The sequence below is a fragment of the Hypanus sabinus genome, chromosome 31 (assembly GCF_030144855.1).
Source record: "Hypanus sabinus isolate sHypSab1 chromosome 31, sHypSab1.hap1, whole genome shotgun sequence".
In the NCBI taxonomy this organism is placed as follows: domain Eukaryota; kingdom Metazoa; phylum Chordata; class Chondrichthyes; order Myliobatiformes; family Dasyatidae; genus Hypanus; species Hypanus sabinus.
In genome coordinates, this window is record NC_082736.1 from 6,010,478 (window position 1) to 6,032,930 (window position 22,453).

The 22,453-nt window shown below is 45.6% G+C and overlaps 1 protein-coding gene and 2 non-coding genes across 3 annotated transcripts in view; 2 read left to right on the forward strand and 1 right to left on the reverse strand.

Moving 5' to 3' along the window:
- LOC132383836 (uncharacterized) overlaps positions 1-22,453 on the forward strand; it is a 48,829-nt gene that overhangs the window by 1,254 nt on the left and 25,122 nt on the right. The gene's annotated exons all lie outside the window — the stretch shown is intronic.
- trnag-ucc (transfer RNA glycine (anticodon UCC)) lies at positions 7,587-7,658 on the forward strand. Its single transcript has one exon. It is a non-coding gene; the product is annotated as a tRNA-Gly (tRNA).
- Positions 10,852-10,925, reverse strand: trnan-guu (transfer RNA asparagine (anticodon GUU)). Its single transcript has one exon. It is a non-coding gene; the product is annotated as a tRNA-Asn (tRNA).

Genomic DNA, 22,453 nt, shown 5'->3' on the forward strand with positions numbered 1-22,453 from the left:
AGTCAGCCCCGGGAGGGCGAATTTAATCTCCGATCACTGAACGACTCCGCTCTTCATCACCTTGAACCGCGTTGTCTGGGTTCCACATTGCGGGTTGACCCCGGACCGTTCCGGTGTGCAGAAGGGGGGAACATCGCCTGTTCGTTGCTTCATGAGCGATTCCCATCGCCTCACAGAAAAATAACATTTGCGTTTTACATTTCAGAATCAAGTTTATTATCACCGGCATGTGACATGAAATTTGTTAACTTAGCAGCAGCAGTTCAATGTCATACATAACCTGGAAGACAAAGTTATAAAATAATAAATAAAATAAAATAAAACATAATAAATAAACAAGTAAATCAGTTACGTTTATTGACTGTTATTTTGAAAAATGCAAAAACGGACATACTGTATATTAAAAAGTGAGGTAGTGTGCATAGTTTTAATGTCCATTTAGGAATCGGATGACAGAGGGGAAGAAGCTGTTCCTGAAACGCTGAGTGTGCCTTCAGGCTTCTGTATCCTACCTGACGGTAACAGTGAGAAAAGGGCATGCCCTGGGTGTTGTAAGTGTTTAATAATGGACGATGCCTTTATGAGCACCGCTCCCAAAAGATGTCCTGGGTACTATCAGCAGCTTCTTTCGGTGCTGTGCCGTAGCCCCTCCATACTCTCCGCGCACAACTATACAGGTCTCTGACTGTCTACAAAGGTACTTTTACCCTGTGGAACCGACCGTATTTACTGAAAAAAACTCGTCCACCCAGGCCTCTGAATATAAATGAACATTTTGCCAAAGAGTGGGTCAGTTTGATCAGATCTGCCGAGAGACTCCCTATGTGAGCCGGTGCGTCGTTCTGAGTTTGGTTTGTGCCAGGGAGAAAAGGGTGGGGTGGGTGGATCGAGTTCTTCAGCACCGTAGTACCAGTCACTTCTCTACAAATTCCTGTCTGTCTGAGACTTCCCTAAATACCCCTGTGCTCTCTGCCTCTGCCACCACCCCTGACAGTGCATTCCAAGTCTCCATCACTGTTCCCTTCACTTTCTTCCTCAGATCTTAAATACATGTCTTTTAGTAGAAGACATTTCCCTCCTGTGAAAAATATTACTGGCTATTTACACCAACTATGTCCTGCAAAATTGTATAAATTTCTGTCAGATCTCTCCTGAGCTGACGCCACTCCAGAGGAAAAAGCTCCAGCATGTCGAGCCTCTCCTCACCTCACTCCTCCTCCAGACATCCTGCTTAACAACTTCTGCACCTGCATCGAAACCTCCACATGCTTCCTAGAATGAGGTGACCGGAACTGAACACTGTGCTCTCACTGTGGCCGAACCAGCATTTTATAAACTGTAACATGATATCCTGGTGATTGAACTCAATGCCTTGCCCGGTGAAGGCAAACATGCCGTACACCGGCTTTACCACCCTGTCAACCTGTGCTCCCAGTTTCAGGGAACCAATCTGCCCGGACCCAACATCCTTCTGTATGTTAATGTTCCTGCCGTTACCTGTGTACCCACGCGTTATGTTGGACGTGCACCCCTGGGTATCCTTTTCACCACAATGAATGTACAGAATGCAGTGGGGTTATCTTTAATCCTGCTCATCAGAGATTTTTCATCACTGTTTCTCACTCTCCAAATGTTCTTGTGTTCCCTTCCTTGTTTTAAATATCATCCTCTAACATCCTGTTTGATTCCAGCTTCCTAAGCCTTGCATAAGCTTCTCACTCGTCCTCGACTAAGTTTACTTCCTCTCTCATCATCCAAGGTTCCTGAACCTTGCCATCCTGGACCCTCCCCCTTACAGGAACAAACTGGCCCTGAATCACTGTGCAGCTGTCTTTAAACAAACTCATGTCAGATGAGGATTTGCTTCAAAATCCATCCTTACAGTATTAAGCATCAAACTTGGCGTTAATCTCTCCATTCAGTGACTGGTGTTCTGGTTCACATCCCCCTGTCAATCTCATTTCAACCCTGCCAGGGAGCAACAATGAACCTCATGATACTGACACCCCCCCCCCCCTGTGAAGGTGCAAACCACCCTTCCCCCCCCCCCTTGTAAATGTCACCTCTGGACCTGAAGACGTTCCAGTGTTCTGGAATCCTGAAACCCTGTCCCTGCACCAGCTCCTCAGCCACACACTCATCTGCTCTAACTTTCTGTCCCCACCCGAACTACCACAGAGTAACACAAAAATTATAACCTTTCAGGTCCTGCACTTTAACTTGTTCCCTAACTCTCTATATTCACTGTGGGACCTCATCCATTTTCTACCTGTCCACTGCTACTGACGTGAACCACCACCTCTGGCTGAGTGAACATTGTTCAGTTGCTGCTCTGAGACATCCCTGACACTCAGTTATGCAATTTACAAAACTTCGAAACCGACTAAAAAAGTTATTAAGAAATACGAAGGGAAGCTAGCCATTAGTATGAAAGAGGATACCAGAAGATTCTTCAGATATATAAAGTGTAAAAGAGAGGCAAAAGTAGATGCTGCTGGAGACGTAGTAATGGGGTACAGGGAAGTGGCAGAGAAGCTGAATAAGTATTGTGCATCAGTCTTCACTGTGGAAGAGACTGGCAGTCTGCTGGAAATTCAGGAGAATTGGGCAGAAATGAGTGAATTGGCCTTTACTAGGGAAAAGCTGCTTGGGAAACTGAAAGATCTGAAGGTAGATAAATCAGCTGGACGGGACTTTCTACACCAGTGCTATGAAAGAGGTGACTGAAGAGATAGTGGCAGTTTTAGGAATAATCATTCTATAATCCCTGTATTCTGGCGTGGCTCTGGAGAAGAGGAAAATTGCAAACATTATTCCACTCTTGAAGGAGGGAGAAGGGCAGAAGAGAGGAAATCATCGGCCAGTCAGTCTGACCTCAGTGGTTGGGAAGATGATGGCCTCGATGTATTTTCGGGCTACTTGGAGACACATGATAAAATAGGACAAAGTCAGCATCGTTTCCTTTAGGCCCAAGGTGTACAAGATGATGAGAGGCATCGATCGTGTGGATAGTCAGAGGCTTTTTCTCAGGGCTGAACTGGCTGCACAAGAGGACACAGGTTAAGGTGCTGGGGAGCAGGAATAGAGATGTCGGGTAAGTTTTTTACTCAGAGAGTGGTGAGTGCGTGGAATGCGTGGAGGCGGATACGATAGGGTCTTTTAAGAGACTTTTGGATAGGTAAGCCCAGTAATTCCTAAAGTAGGGACATGTTCAGCACAAATTTTTCGGCCGAAAGGTCTGTTTGGTGCTGTAGGTTTTCTATGCTTCTATTAACTTACTTTGGATTAAAATGTTGACTTTGACAATATTTTTCCGTAATGTTCTGTTTTCATGAAGGGTTCAGTGATCTAGTTACAACGTTTTTCTATCCCAAATTGTAAAAGATTATCCACACAAGTATGGAAAATACAAATATTAAATATTTATAAGACCGAAAAGTCAAATTAAAATGTGAATACTACTGTCTATAAAACACTCAATTCCTGTAGGTAGAGGGTGGTCACTGTTCAGGAACAGAGACTTTGTGTGTCTTTGTCTCCACCACCTCCTCTGGCAGCTTGTCTGGGATACCAGCTATTCTCTGTATCAAATATTTACCATTCAGATTCCCTTTAAACACACCCTCTTACCTTACAACTATTCCCTTTAGCTTCAGACAGCCACACCACTGGAAACAGCCTCTGCTTCTCTAACCTTTGTAAGCCTCACATAATTTTATTCACCTCCAGCAACTCAGCCTTCAGATTCCCTTTCAACGTCCACCCTGTCACATCAAAACTATCCCGTTCAGTTTTAGGATGGAGAAAACAGTTGCTTCCCTAAAAGACCCTGTGGAGTGAACAGTTTCTGCCTACCCATCCCTAGAAGATGTCCCATTGATCCATGAAACTGGCACTCTGTCCCCTGCACCAGCTCCTGTGCCACACGTTCATCACTGGTATCTCTCTATATCTCCCCCCACTAACAAGTGTCACTGGGAGTAATACAGAGCTTACTACTTTTTAGTTTCTGTCTGATTTCTCTAAACTGACTGCACAGGACACAACCCTCCGTATCCCTACATTGCTATTACCAACACGCACCGTCCACCACGATGTCCGGCTGCTCAGCCTTCCCTTTGAAATGTCCTGCAGCTGCTCCGAGACCATCGGACCAGAAGACGCAGCAGCAGAATTAGCCCATTTGGCCCATCCAGTCGGATGCACCATTATGCCAGGAATAAGGGATCATGACAGATTTCTTAACCCTCTCAAATGCACTTATCCCACCCCCCACCCCCCCCCCCCCACAATCGAGAACCTCCACATTAAATATACCCAATGAATTGGCCACATCCGTCTGTGGGGATGAATTCAGAGTCAGAACCAGAATCAGGTTTATTACCACCGGCAGGTGTCAGGAAATTTGTTAATTTAGCAGCAGCAGTTCAATGCATGACTTGCTAATATAGAAACAATAAATTACTGTATATATGGATATGTATATTAAGTAAATTAAAAAGGTGCAAAAACAGAAATATTATAAATAATATATAGAATTCATCTACAGCAGTTTTTGAGTGTGTTAAAGTGACAAACCAAATATCTTCAAACTCCTGATGAAATATACGCGTTGTCTTGCCTTCTTTATACTGTAGCTGCATCAAGAGAGATATTGACACCCAGGAACTTAAAATTGTTCACTGTGTCCACTTCTGATCCCTCTATGAGGATTGGTTTATGTTCCCTCGTCTGACCCTTCCTTCAATCAGCTGTTTTGTCTTAATGACATTAAGCCCAAGGTTGTTGCTGCGACACCACTCAACTAGCTGGTATATCCCACTCCTGTAAGTCCAATAATCTCCATCTGAGATTCTACCAACAATGGTTGTATGCAGCATATATCTAGATTGCATTTGTGCTATATTTAGTCACATAGTCATGGGCTTAGAGGGAGTAGAGCAGTTGGCTAAGCACACATCCTTGAGATGCACTAGGGCCAATGTTGATCTTCAGTGAAGAGCAGATATTTGAATTGACTTTATTTCTTGCATCTTTCACATACATGAGGATTAAAAATCTACGTTATGTCTCTGTCTAAATATGCAATGTGCAATCACAGTGATTTATAATAATTGATAATAAATAGAAAAGCCATTGTAACATAGAGGTCCCCTCAAATCAGCGTGAGGTAATCAGTCTGATGGAAGGAGCTGTCCAGAAGCCTGTTGGTTCTGTCTTTTGTGCTGTGGTACCGTTTCCTGGATGGTTGCTGCTGGAATAGATTGTGCTTGGGGTGACTGGGGTCCACAATGATCCCTCGGGCCCTTTTCTCACGCCTGTCTTTGTCAATGTCCTGAATCATGGGAAGTTGACAACAACAGATGCGCTGGGCTGTGCTGCAATTAAGGGAGGTACTGTTCCCATACCAGGCAGTGATGCAGCCAGTCGGGATGCTCCAAATGATGCTCCTGTAGAACGTTCTTAGGATTTGGGAGGTGAACGAGGCGCTATTGTGCTTTTTTCACCACACAGCAGGTACGTACAGACCACACGAGATCCTTGGGTATGTTGATGCCGAGGAATTTAAAGCTGTTTACCTTCTCAACCCCAGATCCATTGATGTCAATAGGGGTTAGCCCGTCTCCATATATCCACACAATCTGTGTGGATTATCACTAATCCTCACAGACTGTGGTTTTCCGGTTGGGAAGTCGAGGATCCATTTGCAGAGGGACCAGGTTCCGTAACTTATTGATCAGGACTGTGGGAATGATGGTGTTAAACGTTGAGCTCTAGTCAATGAGCAACATCCTGACATAGGCTACACAGATTCACTGCTCTTTACTAAGGAAATTGCTCCTTATCTTTGTTCTAACAGTATGTCCTAGTATTGTGAGGCTGTGCCCTGTGGTCCTGGACACACTATCGGAAACACCCTCCCTACTCCATTCTAGGCCTTTCAATATTTGATCTGTTTCAATGAGATTCCCTCATTCTTCTAAAGTCCTGAGACAACTGCCCCAGAGCTATCAAACAATCCTTGTGCATTAACCCTTTTATTGCCAGGATAATTTTTGTGAACTTCCTCTGGACCCTCTCCGATGCGAGCATGTAGCTTTTTAGATAAGGGGCCCAAAACAGTTCACAATACTCCAAGTGTGATCGGACCAATGCTTCCATCCTTGCTTTTGTATTGTAGTCCTCTTGAAATGAATGCCGACATTTGGTTTCCTTACCATTCATTCGACTGGCAAGTTTATCTTCAGGAAATCCTGCACGTCTGAGACGGACCTGACCCCAGTACCCAGGAGACAACGCACCATCGTGTCATCCCTGTTGCTGCCACAGAATCTCCTGCACATCCCCTGTACTGTGAGTCTGCTGTCATCACTGCTCTGCTTGACCATTCCTCCCGCGGAGCATCAGTCTGGGGTCTCAGTACCACCGACCTGGCGGGCTGCTGTCTCTGGTTTGTCATCCCAGGGGTATCCAAAGGAGTGTACTTGTTGCTGAGTGTCACGGCCACAGGGAGACATTGCACCGTGTGTCTCTTCACCTTTCCGTCATGGTGGTCACCCAACAATCTGCAGCCTGACGTCATTGTGACCAACTCACTGAACCTCTGGTCTCAGCATCCTGGAAACTCTCGGTCTGTCCATCTCCATCTTCATTTCCTTCACACGGTCAGTCAGGAGCTGCACCTCGGTGCACTTCCCCCATGTGAAGTTATCGGGGACACTGAGTGACTCCCACATCCTGAGGTGGAGCATGTCACTGCCATAACTGTAATTCCAGCCACTCTGATGGGGAGAGGAATTCCAAAGAAATCCTCTGACATTTGACTTCCCAGAGTACACTGACTTATCTCCCATTTCTCTGCGCACATTTCCAGCTGGTCTATGTTCTGCTGAATCCTTTGGCAACTTTCCTCACGATCCATAACTGCATCAGTTTCTGTGTCTCTGCAGACCAACAAATCAGCCCTCCTTCATTTTCATCCAAATCATTTCACAAAGAGTAGAATTCCTTGTGGGCCCCACTGTTCACAGGTGTCCAGTCAGAATCACACCCCTCAACCATTACCTTCTGTGTTCTCTGAACAAGCTGCATTTTGAATATACTCTACCAAATTTCCTTTGAGCCATGTGCTTCCATGCTGTGGATCAGCCCACAATGGGGACTCTTGTTGAAAGCTTTACCAAAGTCCTTGTGTCCTACACCCATTACCCAACTCTCATCGATTGAATTTGTCACTTAAAACGTTCGGCCATGTTTGCGAGACTTGATGTTGCCCATGCAAAGCGATATTGGCTACTCTGATGATTAGTTCAGTGCAGAGTGGATCAGCGAACTGAACCGGCTTGTCCCTGGCCTCAGGCAGAACAACCTGACCTTTTCAATCTGGCCCTGCATCTAAATCATCGTCCAGACATTGAGTTCAGTCGCTTTGATATGATTTGGGGCCTGGTCCCCGCCACCTCGATTTGGCCTGTAAATGACTTTTCCTTTTCAGCCCGGATTTTAATCAGCAGCTTGGAGACTGACGGAGTCACACGGAACTGTGGAAGACTCCTCACTATTCAAATCCTTTGCAACATCATTGAGCGATGGTGGTATAGTGGTGAGCATAGCTGCCTTCCAAGCAGTTGATCCGGGTTCGATTCCCAGCCATCGCAGGTTGTACAGTTTTAGACTACAGAACAACTAAACCTCTTACACCAAGGAACTCCAAAGGCCGAGTAATGACTCACTATAATTGACGCTGCGAGTTTAAGACTGGTTCATTAGTCATCATCCACTGTGTCGTGGATCAGAGATGGAATTAACATCGCTCAAGAGTTTCCCGTTAAATCCTGTTCTGACTCTATTCCAGATTCTGCAAGAATGGACACTTCACAGGAAGGATCGACAGAATTTATAAAGCATTGCCTGGACGTTGCCTGATCAAAGTATTTGAGCTTTCATTGGGATGTCAGAGCCTGAGAAGAAACTTGACTGAATTATGAGGCAGAAAGTTATGAGAGACTGGGCAACACGAGTGAATCTGCAGATGCTGGAAATGAATAAAAACACAAAATGCTGGCAGATCTCAGCAGGCCAGACAGCATCTATGGGAGGAGGTAGTGACGACGTCTGCCAGCATTTTGTGTTTTTATGAGAGACGTAGATTGGGCAGAGTCAGAATTGGTTCCCAGGGTAAGGATTTGAAATTCTAACGGGAATGAATGTAAGGTCGGAGTGGGAGAGAGTTTAAAGAAGATGTGCGGCTCACGTTTTCAGACGGAGTGGGGCGGGTGCTTGGAACGGGCTGCCAGGTTCAGAGACGGAAGGGTGTACGATGTTTTTAGATAGACACATGAATATGTTAGTGTGCAGCGACATGGATAGAGGCACAAAGAGAAAATCGCAGGTGATGGAAATCCAAACAACACAGAAAATGTTGGAAGAAGTCAGCAGTCCAGGTAGCACCTGTGGGAAAAATAGAGTGGACGTTTCGGGCCGAGTCCCTTCATCCTGGCTGGAGAAAAAACGACGAGGAATCAGAGCCAGACGGTGGGGGGGGGGGGGGGGGGGTGGGGAGGAGGAAGACACACGAGATGACAGGTGAAACCAGTGGGGGGGGGTGTCTGTTAAATTAAAGGCCTGAAACTTTGATTGGTGAAAGAGATCCTGGGCTGGTTAACAGGGAAGGGGATAAGACCATGGAAGAAAGAAAAGGGGGAGGAACACCAGAGGGAGGTGACGGACAGGTAATGGATAAGGTCAGAGATGGAAAAGTGAATGGGGCTTCGTGAAGGAAGGGGCATTACCGGACGTTTGAGAAATCGATGTTCATGGCATCAGGTTGGAGGCGACGCACACGGAATATAATGTGTTGCTCTTCCACCCTGAGTGTAGCCTCATCGTTACAATACAGGAGACCTCGGGCTAATGGGCTATTTTGTCGGCATTGGAACGGGAAGTGGAATTAAAATGGGTGGCCGCTGGGAGATCTCGCTTGTTCTGGTGGACGGAGTGTAAGGTGCTCACTGAAGTGGACTCCTAATCTGTGTCGGGTCTCACCGATATACAGGAGGCCACACTGGACAAACTGGACACGGTAGATGATCCTGAAAGACTCACAGCTGAGGTGTCCCCTTACTTGGAAGGATTTCTTGGGGCCCTGAATGGTGATGAGGGCGGATGTGTAGGGGCTCTTGTTTCACTTGCAAGGATGAGGGCCAGGAGAGAGATTAGTGGGAGGGACGAACACACATGGGATTCACATGGGATCCCTGCAGAAAGTAGAGGGGGGAGGAAAAATGTGTTTCGTGGTGGGATCCCGCCGGAGATGGCGGAAGTTACCGAGAATTGTGTGCTGGAGGCGGAGGCTGGTGGGGGGGGGGAGGTAGGTGACCACAAGACAAACCCTATCCTGGCGGAGGGCGCGAGGATGGGGTAAGGGCAGACGTGAGCAAAATGGGAGAGATTCTGTTGAGGGCAGCTTTGATGGTGGAAGAAAGGAGGCCCCTTTCTTTGAAAAAAACACAATATCTCCTCTGCTCTTGAATGAACCTCCTGCGGACACGGAGGAATTGAGAGAAGGGACTGGCTTTGTTACAAGTAACGGGGTCGGAAGAGGTGTAGTCCAGGTTGCTGTGGGAGTCTGTGGTTATAACAGGCATCAGGAGACAAGCTGTCTGCAGAGATAGAGACAGAGAGATCGAGTAAAGGGAGGGAGGTGTCCGATAGGGACCAGGTAAACTTTTGGGCTGGGTGGAAGTTACAAGCAAAGCTGATGAAGTGGACGAGTTCCACGCGGGTGCAGAAAGAACCGCAATGTTGCCGTTTATGTATGTGGTACAGGAAAAGTGAGGGAGCGATATCAGTGTTGGCTTGGAACAGAGACCTTCCCGGTGCGGGGGGTGTGGAGTTGCTGGACATGTATTGGGTTTGGACATCCATAGTGAAAATAAGATGGTCGAGGACCGATGCGGGATGAAACCAATTAGACTCCAACTGAATGACCAAATTAAATCAACACCAGGACGTTACACCCGGCAAGTCGGTTAGTTCCAAGGATGTCGCTCGAGGCAACACACACTTATGGACAAAGAGAAGCGGACCTTACACACTCATTGAACCACAGAACATTACAGCACAGAAACAGGCCTCTTGGCCCTTCGTGGCTGTGCCGAAGCAGTTTTCTGCCTATTCCCACTGACCCGCACCTGGACCATATCTCTCCAAACCCCTCTCATCCATGTACCTGTCCAAGTTTTTCTTAAATGTCAAAGTGATCCCGCATTCACCACTTCATCTGGCAGCTCATTCCACACTCCCACCAGTCTCTGCGTCAAGAAGCTTCCGCCAATGATCCTTTTAAACTTTTCCCCCTTCACCCTTAACCCATGACCTCTGTTTTTTTTCTACACTGGCCTCAGTGGAAAAAGCCTGCTTGCATTGACTCTATCTATACCCATCATAATTTTATACTCCTCTATCAAATCTCCCCTCATTCTCCTACGCTTCAGGGAATAAAGTCCTAACCTATTCAACCTTTCACTGTAACTCATTTTCTCAAGTCCCAGCAACATCCTTGTAAACTTTCTTTGCACTCTTTCAACCTTATTAATATCCTTCCTGTAATTAGATGACCAAAACTGCACACAATACTCCAAATACGGTCCCACCAATGTCTTATACAACCTCACCATTACATTCCAACTCTTATACTCAATACTTTGATTTGATCTCTCGGAACAGCTTTCTGTACCTCGGTACGCGACAACAAGCATTTTAAATGCCACTGAACGTGGTGAGGCAGTAGCAGGAATAGCGCAGCATTTCCCAGCGGGCAAAACAGCAGAAAAACCTGCTGGGCACCAGCGTCCCTGGGTGGGCTCGAACCACCAACCTTTCGGTTAACAGCCGAACGCGCTGACCGATTGCGCCACAGAGACAATCTAGAATAGGTTTCTGTAAATGGTCCACTCCAGCTTTCCCAGATGGTGATTAACAATTGATGCTGTGACCCGGCTTTTCACGGTCTATATGAATGGTTTGCACCAGAGGGTGACAGACTACTTAAAACTGAAAACGCTGAAACCACATATGTTTTGAGAGGCAGGTTTTGAAGCATATCAGCTCTTGTCTAAATGGTGACTTGGATCCTCTCTAATTCACCTACTGAAGCAACAGCAGATGTGTCTCGTTGGCTCTTTACACAACTCTAGAACATCTGGACAGCGAAAAAGCAAACTTTATTGACTACAGCTCAGCATTTAACACCACCATCCCCTCAAAACTAATCAGCACACTGCAAGACATGGGCTTCAATACCCACCTGTGCGATTGGTTCCTGGATTTCCTCAGTTGCAAACCGCAGTCAGTTCGGATTGGCAAAAATATCTCCTCCACAATCTCTGTCAGCACAGGAGCACCACAGGGACATGAGCTTAGCCCCCAGCTCCACTCACTTTCGACCTATGTCTGTGTGGCTAAGTACAGCTCCAACACCATATACAAGTTTACAAACATGCCAGATCTCCCAGTGGCCACACATTTTAAATCCACGTCCCATTCCCATTCTGATATGTTAATCTATGGCCACCTCTACTGTCGAGATGAAGCCACATTCAGGTTGAAGGAACAACACCTTATATTCTGTCTGGGTAACCTCCAACCTGATGGCATGAAGACTGATTTCTCTAACTTCCGTTAATGCTTCTCCCACCTTACCCCATCACCTATTTATTTATGTATTGATTGATTGCTTATTCATTCATCCACCCACCCATCCACTCATTTATCTATCTATCTATCTATTTATTTATTTATCTATCTATTTGTTTATTTATTTATTTATTTATTATCACCCTTTTCCCTCTTTTTTCCTTTTTTTTCTCTCTCTGTTCCTTTCACATTCACTCCTTGCCTGCTGTCCAGCTCCCTCTGGTGCTTCATCCCTCCCTCTCCAGTCTGCTCCTATCATTTCGGATCTCCCCCTCTCCCTCCCACTTTCAAATCTCCCACTATCTCTTCTTTCAGGGTCTCGGCCCGAAACGTCGACTGTATTTCTTCCTGTAGATGTTGTCTGGCCTGCTGCGTTCACCAGCATTTTGTCTGTGTTACAAGTTTACTGATTACACTACTGTTGGGGGCTGTAACAAAGGGAGTTATGAATGATCATACAGGAGGGAGATCGAAATTTGGCCGATTGACAAAATAACAACAACCACTTTCTCAATGACAGTAAACCAAGGGACTGATTGTAGACTTTAGGAGAGGAAACGGGAGATACAGGAGCCAGTACTCAAAGGACAAACTGAGTTGGAGAGAGTCAGTAACTTTAAATTCCTGACCTGTCCAGGACCTTATACAATGAAAGCACAACAGCACCTGTACTTGCTCAGGACTCTGCGGAGGTTCAGCCTGTGGAAAGTGTGCTGACTGCCTGTAATACAGCCTGGTAAAGGAACATAGTGGAACATATGGAACAGATAGGAACATAGGCCTTTGAGTGGAAAATAACACGAAATGTAGTAGATTCAGCCCAGGTATATCACAGTTAAAAAATTCATTACCACTGAGCACTTCCACATGAAATTTTGCTGTAGGAAAGCAACATAAATCATCAAAGATCCTCACCACCCAGACAATGCACTTTTCTCACTGCTACCATCAGGTAGAAGGTACAGGTACCTCAGGACTCGCAGCGCCAGGTTCAAGAACAGTTACTACCCCTCAACCATCAGGGGCTTGAACAAAAGCGGATAGTTACATTCATTTAAGGATTGTGTTATATCGTTAATTCATGCTCCATATTTATTGCTATTTATTTTTCTGCATTTGCACAGTTTGATAACAGATTATAGTTCCTCATATTTACAGTTCACAGTTACTGTTCTATAGTTTTGCTCAGAATACCCGCAGAAAAAGAAACTCAGCGTTGTATCTGGTGACACGTCTGTATTGTGAGAATACATTTTACTTTGTACTTTGGACTATATGGTGACATATGCGTATTGTGATAACAACTTATTTTGGATTAAATTTTTGGCTTTGCAATATTTTTCCGTAACTTTCTTGTTTCATGAAATGTTCAGTGATCTTGTTCCAATGTTTTTACCCAAAATTATAAAAGATCATCGAAACAAAAATGTACAAAATACAAACATTAAGTATTTATAAGACCGAGGAGTCAAATTACAATATGAATATTACTGTCTATAACACACTGAATTCCCGAGGGAGGGAGAGGGGTCACCATTCACCGAAATCCCCCACTATTCCCACTCTGTTTACAATTCTCACAAGTTTTTCAGCGGCTCCACTGATTGACAGCTCCCTCTGCCCCGCCCACGGGCTACTGAGTCTCGTCACGCGACAAAACGATTTGCCTGATCGTGACGCGCTGACGTCACAGAGGTACCAGTTCCACCGACGTCGTTTCCTGGGGAACGATCCGGAATGGTGGACACGGGGTTGTGGTAAAGTGGAGTCGGTCTCTACTTTGGGTTTCGGCTCCAGTGTGGGAATCGGCCTCTCCTCTTCCTGCCCCCGGAACAGTGAGTGTCTGTCAGCGCCTCACCGCACCGGCTCTCTGCCTCAGGTACAATATTTAAACCATATTTGCACAGTTACGTGGATAGGAAAGGTTGAGAGGGACACGGGCCTAATGCAGGCGGATGGGACGAGTTCAGGTCGACAACTTGGTCGGCGTGGATGAGTTTTACCGAAGGGACGGTTTCAGTATAAATCACTGACTCTATTTTGGGAGGTTAATTCCGGATGTCAGCTGAACTCTGTGTGAAATATTTACTACTCAGATCCCTTTTAAATCTGTATGTAAACAGTTTTGTACAATTCCAATGAGAAGCAGTTCTTTGGCTGATAAGGCAAGTAGTACACACAACCCTGTCTCTCTGTGATGCCACATACAGGGAACTGTGTAACAATATTAGAGACACTTGCACAGGTAGTTCCGTGAGCAAGGCCTGGAGGGATATGAAACTAATTCAGGAAAGTGGGATTATTGTAGCTGTGCGTGATGGGGAGCATAAATGTGATGGGGCGGAGGGTCTGTTTCTATCCTGGACAACCCTGACCACAACAGTCCTCCACTGCAGTGGGGTTTGTTACCTTCATTCTCAGCTGTGAGCTTGTTCCAGTGAACGCATTATACTCTGAGAAGATGTCTGCAACCTCCCACTTTGACCAAGCTGTTAGCCATCTCCTAATATTACCCAGAGCTCTTCACCAAATTCTCATATAAAAGTACTGTTACTGGTGCACAGGGAGTGGGAGCATTTTGCTAGCCTTTTGAGGGGGTTGGTTCACTATTTGACCATTAATACATTTGTCCAACCGAAATCCATTGTCCTGGGTTCTGAGTGTTTTAGGTAAGTCCATCCTGAAGTTCAGTGTTCCAGGTTCCCACTGAACTTTCACAGTCAGTGGTTTCTGCATGTCTGTACTGACCATCGAGAATCTGTCTCCACTAACTCAGCACTTGGTCTGTCTCCTACCCTGCTCTGGTGATTCAAATGCTCAATAAGATGGTCCTTAAATACCAGCCTGCACCACCCCCACAGGCAATGTGTTCCCGATTGTAAACACCTTCTGGAGAAAGAGGACAGTTTTCCTCCTATCCTCTTTCAGACAAGAAAATTAATCACAGTTTTGCATATCATGACAGAAATGATTTTGGTAATACATTTACTTTCAGCTTTAAACTTTGTAGTCGAGAGCCGGGTGTTGTACTGGTCTGTGTCCTCACTGGCCAGTGCTGTGCTCTGGCAGCTCAGTGTGCTTGGAATACAGTGTCAGTGTTTTTACAGAAGTGTGTCCTTCTTACACAATTGATCTTGTCCAACCAGGAGCTAGGAAAATTGACTGGAGACCAGAATGATTTTTTCAGACTGTTATTGGTCACAGGATCATTCTGGGATGGTCTGAACTATCTGACCCATCAAGTTTATACCAACTCCTGCTACAACATTTCCACAGTCCCATTCCCCACTCTGTCCCCACAACTCTGCTGGTTATTTCCCCTGAAGGACCTGTCTAAGTCCTCTTTGAACACTGGTTGTCCCCGCCACCACTCTGGTGAGTCCCATATTTCCCAAGTCAAAGTCAAGAATGTCTCCCTCCCTGGTGGACCATCTACATACTGTTTCAGGAAACCTTGCTGAACACACATAACAAATAATGTCCCAACTAAGTCTCAGGTGTTAAGGCAATCCCAGTCATTCTGGGGAGATTATTCACTCAGCAAAGCTACTCTGTTATTTTTACATCAGTCCACAATCTGCTGACATATCTATTCCTACAGTACCACCCCATCACTGCGATTGCACCTTTCTCATTCCTGAGTTCCACCCACGTTGTCTCACTGGATGAGCCTCCGGGATGACCTTGAATTTGTGACATTCTGCCTGATCAGCAGCACAGCTCCCCCGACCTCATTCACCTCCCTCTGGACTGTCTGAATCTGAATCCTGCCCTTCTCTGAATCACTGTGCCATGTACTAATCCAGGCTCTAAGTACGTCTGGATTAACTGTTCCACACCTGGCACTGACACAAACACACTTCAGCCCCTCGGTGCCACTGTGCTCTTTAACTATGCAGTGGTGTACTGGGCAAATGGCATCAACACGGGTGATACCATCTGAGAATAAACTGATTAGAAAGGCTGGCGCTGTATAGGAGTCAAACTGGACACACTGGAGGCTGTGGTTGAACAAAGGACCCTACGGAAAATCCTGACAATTCTGGACAATGTTTCTCACCCTCTGCATGCCTCCTTGGCTGAACAGAGGAGCATCTTCAGTAACAGACTGAGACAACTGTGCTGCTTGGAGGAGCGTTGTATGAAGTCATCCTTACACTGGGCCATTAGGCTCTGTAATGAGTCAACCTGTAGCCGGGGAGGTGATGACACCCCCCATGTTAGACTGTTGGAGGTAACTTACTTTTTATTCCTTCTCTTACTTATAATATTTGTTTATCTGTGCACTTGTAGTACTACAGAGACAGTGTAATTTCCCATTTGGACTTACTTTCTGTGTTAATCCACATCCGTCAATGCCACTACTGACCTTTCACTCTTCCCATCAGCTGTCCTGAAAGAGCCCAATGATCAATGTAACTAAAACCCTCCGTCCTGCACCAGCTTGTGAGCCACACAAATACCTGTACCACCTTTTTATTTCTTCCTTCGCTAACAGGTCACACTGGGATTACCCCCGTCCCCATGACAGAGTTTCTGCTTAATTTGTCTCTTTTGTTAGAACCAATATGGACACGACCTCTGGCTGCTCACCCTGCCCTTTCAGAATGGCCTGTACTTGTTCAGTTACATCCTTGGTCTTGGTACCAGGGAGGTAATGTACCATCCTGTGACTTATCTGTGACTTATACACTTATCTGTGACCCGGCTAAAGAATCCCTCATCACTGAGGCTCACCGAGAACGCAGAACAGTACAGCACAGGAACAGACCCTTCTTCCCATGATGTCTGTGCTGAACACGATGTCAAATGAAACTAAATCTCTTCAGCCTGTGTTTATCTAAGACCCTGACAAATGTCCTTATCATATCTGCTTCCAGCACTCCCCGTGGCAGCCCAAACCCAGCCCTCACCACTCTCTGTACGGAAACAGAAATCTTCCCTGCCCTGAAATTCACCTTTAAATTCTCACCTGGTGTTTTAAAGCTGTGCCTTCTCATATTTAATATTTCTACCCTGGGGAAGTGATTCTGACTGTCTACCTTGTCTACACCTCTCATAGTTTTATAAACTTCTGTCAGGTCTCCCCTCAGCCTCCGTCACTCCAGGGAAAACAGTCCCAGTCAGTCTGATCTTTCCTTGTAACTCAAGCCCCCAGTCCAGGTTCCATTCCTGTGAATCGTTTCTGCGTCTTTCCAGCTTAATGACATCCTTCCCCTCGTGGTGACCAGAACTGCACAGGGTACTCCTGGTGTGGGGTAATTATTGATTTGTACAACTGTAATGTGATGTCCCAACTCCTCTCAGAGCCTTTGCCAATGAAGGTAAGCATGTCGTGCACCTTCTTCACCACCTTGTCTACATGTGTTGGCACTTTCCGGGAACTATGTACCTGTGCCTCAGGTTTATCTTTTCATCAACACTCCTCAGGACCCTGACATTCACTGGGTATGTCCTACCTGCTTTAACTTCCGAAAATCCATCAATGTGCATTTGTCTGACACTGTAACAACACTGCTCTGTTTCTCTGCACTAATGCCCCAGCAATAAATGTCAATGAACCATTCACCTTTGAACTTTGGTCATATATGGTCTTATGAACCCCTCACTGCACCCGTCACTATTTTGTTGTTCAGGCAACATCTCGACCCCTCTCTGTTTCTCTCATTTACAATTTATCTCCCCATCATAGTCTGACTTCTGATTTCTCCTGCCACTTTACATGCCATCACGCTTTGCCACCTTAAACTCCATTTTCCAAATATTCTACTCACCGACTTCTTATCCTGTTGGAGAGATCAAATGTCCAATCACACATGTCCCCCACTACATTCCCTGTTATTGACAACCATGGATTCCTCCCTCCTCTGGGTTATTAAAATCAGTAATAAATCATTGGCAATCCATAACTGGTTGCTGGGACACTCCACAAGTTATATCATCCCAGTCTGAATCAGACCTGTTATTCTGTCTCAGTATGATAACCAGTTTTCAGTCAATATTAACACACTTCCTTCCCAGTACTGAGCTCTGGTCTTGTGCACCAGCCTTTCATGTGGCACCTTGGCAAATGGCTCCTGAAAATCCAAAATCACCACTTCTCCAACTTCCCCTGTAAAGTCTCAAATCTCTGGTATGTTTGTCAAACGTGACTTAACATTCAGTAACCCAGGTTACAGAGACAAAAACCAGGTTCCAGATGGACAGGGTGGTGACGAGGCTTTTGGAACACTGGCCTTCAGTCAGGGCACCGAATATAGAAGCTGGGATGAAATGGTGCAGTTGTACAACACGTTGGTTTGGCCGCATTTCATAAATAGTGTTTAGTTTTAGTGACCATGCAGTATGACAGGCACCATTGAGCTGGAAATAGTGCAGAGGTGATTTATGGGGATGTAGTTGGATCTCGAAGGACTGATTTGTGGAAAGTGTTTTGGACTATTTTCACTGGAAAGTTGGAGAATCAGTGCTGATATTGCAGAGGTGTATTAAATAATAAGGGGCCTGGGTTGGGTCAAAGATAACTATTTTTGTCAGGGTTGGGGAATCAAGAACTAGAGGGCATTGGTTTAAGATGAGATTTAATAGGAGCCTGAAGGGCAACTTTTCCACACACAGGCTGGTCAGTGTATGGAGTGAGCTGCCGGGGGGGTGGTTGAGTCAGGTATATTTAAGAAAAGTACTTGGACAGGTAGATGGGAAGGAAAGGTTTTGAAGGATATGGGATAAGGAGGAGGATAGCCTTGTTCTTAATGTGGTGGTGAGGGGGTTACAGACCACAAGCTCAGATGGGAACTTTGGTCAGCGTGGACCATTTGAGCTGAAGGGCTCGTTTCTGTGCTGTGTGAATCTGACTGTAAACCCTGTTGACTTAGTTCAATCACATTAATCTTTTCTAAATGACTTGTTATTTCTTCACAGATTATAGACTCCAGTAGCTGAAGTGAAGTTAACTGAACTACAGTCACCTGGTTTATCTTCCACCCTTCTTCAACAATGGTTTTCAACTCCACTGGGACCTTTCCGTAACAGTGAGTTTTGACAGACTTCAATGTCTCTACTTTCTCTCCAGACTTCAGTGCAGATCATTGGGATCTGGAAATGTTTGCTTTTAGTCCCATTAGTTTCTCCCTCGTGATGACGGTTGTTACACATTATTGCACAATATTGAAATGTCAGCATCAGATATCTGTGGGATGTTTGCTGTGTCCCCACTGTGAACACTAATTCCCTGTCGGTCCTACGTTCAGTGCAGGCTGGCAATCCTGTGACACCGCTGGTGCCTGACTCCATCGGTCTCTGCTGTTACTCTGGGTTCATCAGCTTCTGCATGGGCAACAGCTTGCTTTACGTATCGTACTGCCCTGGTCTGCATATGGACTTCGACAGCCAGGGCGCAATATCCATGATCGTCCCTGACCAGCAGAGGGCCATCACCAACATGTCTGTCCACGGCCTCCTCTCCTGCTACGATGAGGCCAAATACAGGTTGGATGAGCAGCACCTCGTGTTTTCATTGTGTAGCCTCCAATCTTGATGGCATGAACATTGATTTCTCCAAATTCTGGATATCACTACACTCTGTTTCGTTCACGCCCACTTCTTTCCCACATTCTGATGCAATTTAATCCCTTCACCTCTCCTGACGCACCCTCATGACCTGCCCATCATCTCTCTCTGATTCTTTACCTCCTTCGTGTCATCCCAATTTCCGACATTCTCTCCTATTAGATTCCTTTCTCTTCATCTCTTTGACTTTTCTGCCTGTCACCCAGCTCCTTATATCATCATCCCTCTACAAACCACACACCCCGCTCACTTGTCCTCCCCCACCACCTTATCCTGGCTTTTGTCCCTTTCTTTCTCATCCCGATGAGGTTCTGAGCCCGAAATGTCAACTGTTTGCTGAGTTCCTGCAGTATTTTGTGCGTGTTTGCTTCAGTCTGTGTGTTGATTAAGCTGATCAAACTGGTACAGTGGAAGAGGAATTTGTGGAGTGGTCAGAGACAGTTACTTACAGCAGGATCTTACCCAGGAACAGGCCATTTCTGATGTAATCTGTGTAATGAGGTGGGATTACAGAGAGATCTTGTGGTGAAGGATCCCTCAGTAAGTGATCACAATGAGGGTGAACTCCAGACCACAGATTGAGGGTGAATTCAGGGTCCAGGTTTCAGGTCAGGGTTTTCCTTCCACTAGATGAGCTGCCAAGCATGGTTGACGAGCCCATCTGCCCATAGCAGTTGGTTGTATGACATTAGTAAACCAATTTGCACCTTCCCCCAACACTAGAAACAGTTCCATTGGGCTTAGTCGCTAAGCCATATATTAAAGTCAGGAGCTGGATTTGGCTGACAGAGGCAATTTGGGAGCTTGTCCCATTATCACTCCACCACTGGTTAAGACAGCTGTAAGGCATATCAGTATATGTCAGTATGTGAATGGGAAATGGAACTAGAATGCATTGCCACTGGCAGATTGTGGTTGTTGCAGCTCACAGAGCAAAGGAACTCGATGTAGTTTTACCCCAATCTGCTTCTGCTTAAATCTCTCATGACAATCAGTGCTCCATTCTCATCTCTCTTTGATATTTCCTCTTTTGTGCGTTATCCCATCTGGAGGAACACCTGAGGATCTTGAGACCACTCCTCTCCGTGTCTTCTTTCCCTCCCCTTTCACCAACACCGTCCCTACATGTAAAGTGCCTATGAAAAGTATTCATGCCCCTTGGAAGTTTTCATGTTTTATTGTTTTACGATTTTGAATCACAGTGGATTTTATTTGGCTTTTTTTACCTGATCAACAGAAAAGGACTCTTGTGTCAAAGTGAAAACAGATCTCTACAAAGTGCTCTAAATTAATTACAGATAGAAGTCACAAAATAATTGTCTGTATAAGTATTCACCTCCTTTAATTTAACACACCAAGTCATCACTGGTGCAGCCAATTGGTTTTAGGAGTTACATTTAAAGTTAAATGGAGATCACCATGTGCAGTCAAGCTGTTTCAATTGACTGTAGTAAAATACACAACTGTTCGGAGTCAGTATTCTGGCAAAGACTCCACCATGAAGACAAAAGGACACTCCAAGTAGCTAAGCAAAAAGCTTATTGAAAAGCACGAGTCAGGAGACTGATACAAGAAAATTTCCAAGTCACTGAATACCCTTGGAGTCCAGTTTAGTCATAGAAACATAGAAAACCTATAGCACCCTACAGGCCCTTCGGCCCGGAGCGTTGTGCCGAACATGTCCTTATCTTAGAAATTACCAGGCTCACCTATAGCTCTCTATTTTTTTGAAGCTCCATGGACCTATTGAAAAGCCTCTTAAAAGGCCCTATCGTATCCACTTCTACCACCGTTGCCGGCAGCCCATTCCATGCACTCACCACTCTCTGAGTAAAAAAACTTACCCCTGACATCTCCTCTGTACCTACTCCCCAGCACCTTAAACCTGTGTCCTCTTGTGGCAGCCATTTCAGCCTTGGGAAAAAGCCTCTGACTATCGACACAATCAATGCCTCTCATCATCTTGTACACCTCAATCAGGTCACCTCTCATCCTCCTTTGCTGCAAAGAGAATAGGCTGAGTTCATTCAACCTATTCTCATAAGGCATTTTCCCCAATCCAGGCAATGTCTTTGTAAATCTCCTCTGCACCCTTTCTATGGCTTCCACATCCTTCCTGTAGAGGGGTGACCAGAACTGAACACAGTTCTCCAAGTGGGTTCTGACCAAGGTTGCGTATAGCTGCAACATTACCTCTCGGCTCCTAAATTCAATTCCACGATTGATGAAGGCCAATACACCGTATGCCTTTTTGACCACTGCGCCAACCTGCGCAGCTGCTTTGTGCGTCTGTACACTCGGACCCCAGGATCTCTCTGATCCTCCACACTGCAAAGAAACTTACCATTAATACTATGTTCTGCCATCATATTTGACCAATCAAAATGAACCACTTCAGACTTATCTGGGTTGAACTCCATCTGCCGTTCCTCAGCCCAGTTTTGCATCCTATCAATGTCCCTCCGTAACCTTTGACAGCCGTCCACAGTGTCCATTACTCTTCCAACCTTTGTGTCATCAGCAAACTTACCAACCCATCCCTCCACTTCCTCATCTAGGACATTTATAAAGCTCACGAAGGGTCCCAGAACTGGTGACCGACCTCCATCCGGAATATGACCCATCTACAACCATTCTTTGCCTTCTGTGGGCAAGCGAGTTTTGGATCCACAAAGCAATGTCCCCTTGTTTCCCATGCTTCCTTACATTCTCAGTAAGCCATGCATGGGGTACCTTATCAAATGCCTTGCTGAAGTCCATATGCACTCTATCTACTGCTCTTCCTTCATGAATGTGTTTAGTTACATCCTCAAAAAATCCAATCAGGCTTGTAAGGCACATCCTGTCCTTGACAAAGCCATGCTGACTACTCCTGATCATATCATAGCTCTCCAAATCTTCATAAATCCTGCCTCTCAGGATCTTCTCCATCATCTTCCCAACCACTGAGGTAAGACTCACGGGTCTGTAATTTCCTGGGTTATCTCTACTCCCTTTCTTGAAGAAAGGAACAACATCCACAATCCTCCAATTCTCTGGAACCTCTCCTTTCCCCATTGATGGTGCAAAGATCATTGCCAGAGGCTCAGCAATCTCCACCCTTCGCCTACCCCATGTAGCCTGGGGTACATTTCGTCTGGTCCAAGTGATTTATCCAACTTTCCAAAAGCTCCAGGCCATCCTCTTT